The sequence below is a fragment of the Cydia splendana genome, unplaced genomic scaffold (assembly GCF_910591565.1).
Source record: "Cydia splendana unplaced genomic scaffold, ilCydSple1.2 scaffold_45_ctg1, whole genome shotgun sequence".
NCBI classification, from domain to species: domain Eukaryota; kingdom Metazoa; phylum Arthropoda; class Insecta; order Lepidoptera; family Tortricidae; genus Cydia; species Cydia splendana.
Window position 1 is genome coordinate 659,319 of NW_026946888.1, and position 9,313 is coordinate 668,631.

Below are 9,313 nucleotides of genomic sequence, written 5' to 3' on the forward strand. Positions count from 1 at the left end.
ATCCTGATAGTAAAAAAATCCTCTAAATATTTGTGGCTTTCCATTACAAATGGGTCCTTATACTTCAAGTGCAATAAGGTCCTTTCCAACTGAAATTCTTATAAAAAGGTTCTTATTGCACATGAAACATAATAAGGACCATTGCATTGTCTGAATGGAAAGCCACATTTGTATGGAAATTGTAGATTCCACTAAGTAGGTACGTCAAACCATGAAGTTATATTGTTTAAACTGGAGCGAGTTGTCAGTTTTTTTGCCATACTAATTTGAACCTTATCACCGAGACAGAATGTTGTTCGTACCAGACTAGAGAAAACGGTCCACATGAGATAGAAAAACCTGAGCCCTGTGTCTCACTCGCACATGTTGCCAATGTTAAAAAGATACCATTGTGATAGAAATTATATCAATATACTACTGAAATTCATTACCTTCTTATACTATTTTAGTGCTATATTCTAATTACAGTTCTGATATCTTTTAAGTAATTTGTTAATTATTATGATGTTAATATTATTAACTGATTAAGCCAAGCATGTGCGCAACAAAAAAAACAGTAAATTGAATATGGTAGAAATTGTAGTAACTTTGAATATTAATTGGTATCCCCAACTTGATGACGATTAGGGTCACCATGATGTCGGTACGATTTGGATCGGTCTTACAAAATTGTTATTTCCTACTTAATGTAAAAATAACTTTACCTAAATAGTATACTAATAAATAAATAAAGATATACTTATTTTGGCATGTTTAATTATTCGGTTCACGTAATGAGAGCTACATAATTGCCAAAAATTAAATCCGAAGTCCTTACATTACAGATTGGACATTACAGACTCATATTTTTATACATAGTATTTAATTACTGGAACGTTAATTCTAACTATTTATATATATGCAATCGATTCTATATAGGTTGGGCCGACATTTCCGTCAGTATACAAAAGCGGCAAATTTGAAAATGTTGTTTCAATTACAGATCTACGATGACGCTAACGCTTAAAGAATAGCTAAAGTATGCAAAAGGGAAGTCATCACGTATATGAACACACCATGAGTATGATATTGATAGTGATAGGTATTTTGTTAAATTATGAATTATGAAGAGCATAAATAGTGTAGAATGCCGGTTTACACAGTTAAATGTAAGTTTTTATTTCGTCGTGTGCTAATATTTTATCATTTTAGTCAATAATCAAGATAATTTCGTGTAAAAACATAAATTGTTACGCTACGCTAGGGCTTCACAAAATGACTAGTATCGATAACCAGTGGGCATAGTAATAATATAAATTTATTTGCGTTGCAAGTGTTGAAAGTAGGAATTAAATTCGCAACGAGTGGTGATAAATTCAAACACGACCGAAGGCAGCGTTTTTAATCGATACGATTTGCGAATTACCAAGTACAACTACAACGTTTTACCCGACCCTGGATATTTGTCTCGCTCTCTCTTATAGCTGTCTTTGATAGAAATAGAAAATATTTATTTGGCGTACAAAAACATACCTACATTACGGTAAGTACACCATAAAGTTAACAATACAGTAAACATACACCAAATAGGATGCCGCTCAGCATAAGCAGTGTCTGTAAGACACTACGCTGGTTTTCACCCAATACGTACGATGGACGTACGGCGGACCACCTTCCTCACAATAAACCACGATCGCATTGATCGCGATCCAATACGCCCATCCCATCTGTAACAGCTTTTATAACGACTAAAAGCTTTATAACGACTAAATTAAGTAAGGTTGTGTGAAGCGTTTTACAGAAGAGAAAAAAACTATATCCATCTCTTTTCTGGGGCAATTATACTAGCATAGGGTAAATACAGTATGATTCTCTCTGATTATGCACGAATGAGAAAAGATCCTGGCCAAACTATACATTCCATCTTATGCTAATATCCCACATTCATATGACTTATGGTCACCCTAATTAGAAAGAGATGGAGGGCTCAGGTTTGACCTCTCATGTGGACACACTTTTTGGCCAGTGTACACTATCCAGTTTACTCTCTACGTCCGTGCGTCAAACACGTACAAGTGAAGTACTAAAACGTGACGTAATGGAACGGACATCTCGGGACATTTTTTTAAGTGGTAGTACGGAATGCTGACGGTGTAGAATGAGCCCAAAAATGTGCATGGACACAAAATTAAATTTCAATGCAGAACTGAAATATTCATGTTTTAGTTTAGGGGAAAGTACCTACCTAACCTAATGCAAGCTTTAAAGCTACTATTCCATCCGCTTATACCGAGCGCGTCGAATGGGATGACCGCTTGGGCTAACCAGTATGGTCGTATTTTCCGATTATTCACAGTTCTTAGATCTCTAGAGGGTTCAGCCAAGATGCCAATCATTTGCGACAGAGAGACGTCAGAGTTTCGTTCGCTATGGCGCAAACGATTGATATCTTGGCTAGGCACTCAGTTCACACTACGTTGGACAGCGGTGAGAGAAACTCAATTCCCTAGTACTCGCCCGATATTTGTTTTACTCTGCCTGCTTATTAATTAACGATTGATCCGACTTTATTAGAAGTACTTATACATGCAGAGTGTAGTCTAGTCGACAAGTTCAAAATGGTGAAAAATAGAGATACTACTAAAAATACGTGTGATACCTGGATTCGGATGATGTATAGAAAAATGTATTCGAAGCGTTTATTAGAACACAAAAAAAATCAAAAGTTATAGACATAAAAGGCGGAAAAGAGAAGATACCGTCAACCGGGATGAATAGGGATGATAGGGGTGATAGGGAAGGTCTTCTAATAAGACCGCGTTTTCGCGTAGCAGCACGGGATATGGTAGCTGCTCTCACTGACCCAAGAAGAAAATCCACCCTGTATGTATACCTTTTCGTTGCCTGACCTAATATTAAGTAAGTTTCAATAATTGGTCAATGCACAAATTTATAATTCTTACGTGCTATTTAGTAGCTACTTCATAATACCGCATGAGTTTGTGCCGCACCATAACGATAGTACCTTGTAGTCGACCGGGGTACCACATTACGATATTATATAATAATAGTAGACAGTATTAACAGATTCTGCCCCATGTTCCGGCCCTGCCCAACCTTACGTGTAGCAGAGGAAGAAAGTTTGAAAGGGGCAGAATCTGTGAATACTGTCTACTATAATATAATAATGTGATACTCCGCTCGACCGCAATGGTATAATGGTTATATATTTTTTGATTCATATATATTTTATATAATTGTCACAAGATTTAAAAGAATTTTGGGTAATTCTTAACAGTACGGTTACCATCAGTTTGTCACTGACATAAACGCCGTCGAGAACGTAATTTACTTTCTATACATCCCGTTTGCACTAATATGCGAGTGCGAGCGAGATGTATAGAAAGTAAATTACGTTCTCGACGGCGTTTATGTCAGTGACAAACTGATGGTAACCGTACAGGAAATGAGTTCTGTGTCGAAACTTCGTAACAATTGTCATGTTTCTTGTGACAATTGTCATTAGCTTCGCCAAATAAGTACCTACCTACTTATTTATTGTATAATAGTATGCTGACTAGGTATTTTTTTACACTTAAATTTCATAGTTTTTTTAAATATTTACTTATCTTGAAAAAATTAAAAACTTCGTAATGTTGATTGATCAAGTGCGGGCTAAGCGTATTCAGTGCACTCCGCGAGCTCTTGAGATTTGCGTCAAAAATGGCGTGAATGGCCGCTAAGACCGAAATACTTGTTTTTAAATAATTATGTCATGCGTCGCCTGTTTGGGTTTGGATATGTATATGTAGGGCACATACTGACTGATACCATGGACAATATTGTATGTATGGCCATGGGACAAAACGGAAACGTACACATGCATTAGGGTATTTAGAGCCAGTAGACAGTATCATAACAACCGGTGTAGTGGTAGTGGTTACGAAGAAATTAACTAATTACGATTTTTTACTTTGGAGCAGCATGTATGTGTTAGTAGCTCCTGAGGTAACCTTCTTCGACCTTTCTGATTATCTTTCTTATTTATGACACTAATAAGATTCTGACTTTTAATAAACGTCATTATTGCCGCACATTTTCGAACAAATTGTTAAAAGCACTGCCAAGGATTAATACAATACAGGGTATATTGTTTCAAATAAATAAATCATTCATTATACATACCACATGCTACAAAGTATATTTCAGAGTTTTTCAGGGCGAAACATTATTCCATACTTTATTCATTTTAGGCCCTGGGTAATGTTTAAGTAATCATAACTATTACAACACAGTAAACTAAAGAAAATAAAAGTATTTTCTTATTGTACTATTAAATTAAAAAAAAAACAACATATGATTTTACCAAATTTGAGTATATTTACAAATAGGTACTTATTTTTTTCATTTTCACTGGTTCTGTTGTGGCCAGGTGATATTTAGGAGTTCACTCCCGTAGGCAGGATATCGGTAGCGGATGTTTGTGTTTGATGATCAGCTAAAAAGGATCAAAATAGATAATATTAACTAATAAGGAATGAGGATAATAAATTTTAAGAAAATCTAGTTGAGACTGGAATAGTTTTAAAGTTACTTAAAATGAAATTACTATACTTAAGTTTTTATATTATTTACAATTAATAAGCTTATTTATTTATTTAATAACATTTATACAACTTTATAACAAAACACTAAAACTTATATAAAAAAAAAACAATTAATTAAATTTGCCCTGTTACTATGTATGTTAGTTAGTGTATCTAGGTCAAATCTTGAAAGCTAAATTTAGGCTTACGGCTCGATTCGGAAAATGAATTAGATTTCTACTAGACTTCAACAAGTTACAATACGGATAATTTAAAGATATTTGTAAGGTAGATATGTCAAAGGTCATTGGGCGTTTTGTTCGGACATATGACCCACAGCCACGGACTAGTCTACTAGGACGAGCAATCGCCATATTGAGTAGCGTACCCCGGAAGAAAACATTATTTTTGTATTAAACTTAGATGGCGTTTGTCATTCAGCGGGCTGTAGGTTGTGTAGTGTATTCCGCAAGAGGTCGCTGCCACTAGAAGAGTTGTAGACGTTGTAGTTGTTAGGTGTAGTTGGTGTAGTTCTTAGTTTTTCTTATACGAGCGGATAGATGGCGCAATAATTTGTATACTACCGCATCATTTGCGTTTCTATGTGTGAACAGCGCATCTGTACACGTGTCATTGTGTGAGTTAGTTGCTATGCTTTGCAGTAAACATTCGATGTTTTAGATAAAAATGGTCTTCACTTCACAGCAAGATGTGTTATTGTTAATCGTGTAAACACTAGCAGAAGTAGTGACTGCAAATTTTATAGATTTCCAAAAGTAGTGTGGAAACAAGAACAGCGCAATAAATGGATAATTGCCGTAAGGACAAAAAAGTAAGTCACCTAACCTAACCTCTAAAATCATATTACCTTCCTTAAATACGCAATCATTTGATTTATGTTATAATCGTATGAAGTTTTAACGGTGAATTATTTTGTTACAGTCCCGATGGATCTCTATGGCACCCAATTTGCAGTGCTCACTTTATCGGTGGTAGAAAGGCTGATGAACAAGTCAGTCCCAGTTATGTTCCAAGGATATTTCCCCCGCAGTAAAAAACAAAACGGATTGACGAAAATGCGGCAATATCGAGGTTTCAACGTTATATGGAACGAAGAAACGCGAAAAAAATAGAAGCAGTTAATGCTATTAATATAACTAATACAAGTGACTTTGAATTGCTGGAAAACAGTGTCAAGAATATTCTGCTCGTATGTTGAAGAAATAGCAGCTGGTACATCAAATTAGGTTTTTTGGCCAGACAAAAATGTTGTGCAGCAGACAATGCCAGAATGCTTCCGTCCGGAGTATAGTAACACTAGTCATTATTGATTGTACAGAGTTTCCTATAGAAGTACCATCAAGTGTTGATAATCGTGTGTATTGCTACTCACTCTATAAAAAGTGCTTATTAGTATTACTCCAAGAGGCTTCATTTCGTTCAAGTAAGTGGTGAAAGAAAAAGTGTCTCCCAAATAACGGTAGTCAGGATTAGTCGACTACTTAGAAAATGGGGATATTGTATTGGCTGATAAGGGATTTCCGGCAATAAAGAAGGTAATTGATGAAAGTGGAAAAGAAATTGCTATTATTATGCCACATTTTCTCCAGAATAAAGGTGAATTTACAAGGGAAGAGACCGATGCAACTTATAAAATAGCTCGAGTCAGAATTCATGCCGAAAGAATAATGCAGCACTTAAAAATTTATCAGATACTACATAAAATACCTGTAAATTTATTTTATCATATTGATGATATATTACATGTTTGTTGTGTACTGGTAAACCTGCAACCACCTATATTTTCAAACAAATAAAACAACAGTTATTTTTTACAATATTTACATTATTTAAAAAGCTATTAAAACATTTTTAATTTAAATTTGTTTTTATTTCACACAAAACCTGTAAATATTATGTGACTTTTCATGTCTGAAGGACCCTTATTGCACATGGAGCATAAGGAACCACAGACATTGACCGCCACATATTTATAACATGGGCCCGTGGACCTATGAAAATGTGTCAGTCAGGTTAGGGTTTAATATGACCAAGCACTGGACTGATCAACATTTTCATAAGTCTAATGTACAGTCAAGTTCATAAATGTGTGTACATTTTTTCACCATATTACAATGGATAAAGGTAAAGAAATTTATACATATTTATGAACTCGACTGTACATACCATTTGTCATATATTTCTTTATTTCAGTCACATGCATAAACTTACAGCTAAGGATGCCAAAACGCTTATGCGATAGGGACAATACATACATCAGAATCAAACATAGTCTAAAGATTCAAACATTAAAACAAAACAAAAACAATCAAATAAGGTCAGGTTAATATTTAGGTATGCTAGGATTCTAAGATATTAAAATGTTGAGTTCCTTACTTACAGCTAGGTATGTGTATTGCTAATTTTAACAAAGTGTGATACTGCAATATTCGGCTACTTTACTATACTTACATATAAAAAAAAACAGTAATAAACATTTTGAGTTAACAACATTTAAACATATAAATTATTATTTTTAACTAAACTTAATTAATCAGTATGCTTCATGCCTGTATGACAATGATGCTAACTGTACTTATTGAGATCAGTAGTACCTTACCTTTTATTACATATTTTAAAAGTTAATTACCTAACATTGTATTGATTATATTTTTACCTGTAAAACTATGCTTTGGCTGGTTTTTCTCACTCAAAGTTTGGTTTGTTCTTGTAGAATACAAGAGCGGTAGATAATGAGCGAAGTAAAATTCTTCACTTTTTAGAATTGCTGCTTTAATAAAGTCTTCGTCTCTGTCTGCTCTTACTATACAATACAACTACCTTTTGGTGAATATATAAAGAAATCACACATATAATAGTCATACCAGTGTCATACACTTGCACTTGAATTTGGGTATAATATAATATGGTTTGCTTCTTTTTAGTTCTGGTTGATCATTCACAAACTGCAAATATTACACTAATTATATTGTTGTTTATCAAAATCTACAATAGGTTGGTTTTTACAAGATACAGGACTTCTACTAACATTCTGACACATTCATTGCATATGTATAACAACACCGTCTACACTAGTGCACAACCAAGGCTGATCTTTGCTAAAAATCACTCTGACACAAGAAATTCTTAGTCTCCTCGCCGAGTACCACTCTTGACACATTGATTGTTCTATTGTGCCACTACATAATTTAAAAATTTCTTTATCTGCCAACACAACATTAGCTTCATAAAAGTTTTTTAATGTTTTTTCTATAACTAGACTAGCTTCACTTTGGTACACATCAAACTCTTTTCTAAAAATACTAAAGTTTTCAAGACATGTAACACAATCTTCTTTTTGAATATTAATATCAGTGTGTTCTACTAAATTTTGGATAACTTTGCTAACGGAAATTTCAATATCTTCTGTACAATTTATTTCAGCAGCTTCCAGTAAGTACACGTTTTAAGGCACAATCTTCCTTTAAATCTGAGACATCGAACTGAAAAGCTTCACACTTGTGTTTCTTTGATGTAGGATACATTTCGTGGAAGTATCTCCCTTTGGATTACTTTTCGTTCGTAAATTGTGGGACACTTGGCTTGCCCCATTTTTGTTCCTGGCTGGTTTTAGTGGTGGTGATTGATGTAGTAAATTAGTGCTGCAATGTGCTTGCATTTGCCACTTTTTTAATAAACACAATCGCATGTTACACTAGTAACATGACGATTGATATTAAGAATTAAGGCTGCCTTGTACGCAGTCGCCGTCACAGAGGCTTGACGAACCACTCGGGCTTTGATTATGTAGCTCCTGGCCTGGCGCCTTGCCAAATGTCTTGCACCTCCAGTACGTGCCCAGCTAACACCAAATTTTTGCCCTTATTCATTGTCTCGAGCTGGAAGACAATTTCATGGGTTATGGCACGAAACCCTGTTCCCGTCACAAGCACGTTCATTTTAACTGAAAACCACAATGCTAATGTAATTGTCAATACAGCCATCGTCCAAAAATGTCGAATATACTGTAACATCATTAGATTTCATTGAAATTATTACGATGTTTACTTACTTCTCGTTTGAAAGTTTTGTGACAGAATATCTCGCGAAAGAAAGATAGAAAGTTGCGCTCGCTAGGTGGCGCTGTGGTCGTGCATGGTCGGTCCCAAATATCCGAAAACATGACTACCTATTCGATTTTTCGAAGATATATTTGATACGTAAAGGTGTATCCAGATTAAACAATTTTTCGCCAATCTGATTAAATTGCCCGATCGAATCGAGAGGTGTGGACGCAAACGCCAATTTGGCTCGCCGAATTCACCCGCCGATAATGAACGATATTACCGATAAAATGAGGTGCGGACGCAAGAATACCAATTTGTGAGGCCAGTATTTTCGTTCTGGGGCATTTTTTCAATTTAGAGGGCTCTAATATCACCATAAATCTAAACTTGGAGATTGACGCCAATTACATTTCTGATCAAATCGACCAATTTGATCAGGCCCGACAGGATAAATCACTTTTTGAAGATGTCAATAGGTATTGTAATTTGTGATGAATTGTATACATAAGTACATATTGTATTCATTTTCTTTAACATGACTACCTAGAGTCAGACCGAGAAAAGTCTGCAGCGATTTTGATAGCCCATACAGTGCAAGTGTCATTTTAAGGCACACAATAATTGCACACCGGCTCACAGTGTGGGATTTCCGATCAGTTTTGACTATCTTCATTTTTTAAT

The 9,313-nt window shown here is 35.0% G+C and overlaps 1 long non-coding RNA gene across 1 annotated transcript; it reads left to right on the forward strand.

Annotated features, from left to right (window-relative positions):
- The first annotated feature begins 5,242 nt into the window (after positions 1 to 5,242).
- LOC134805602 (uncharacterized) lies at positions 5,243 to 5,685 on the forward strand. The gene is made up of 2 exons (XR_010146329.1): positions 5,243 to 5,397; positions 5,508 to 5,685. It is a non-coding gene; the product is annotated as an uncharacterized LOC134805602 (long non-coding RNA).
- The last annotated feature ends 3,628 nt before the right edge of the window (positions 5,686 to 9,313 follow it).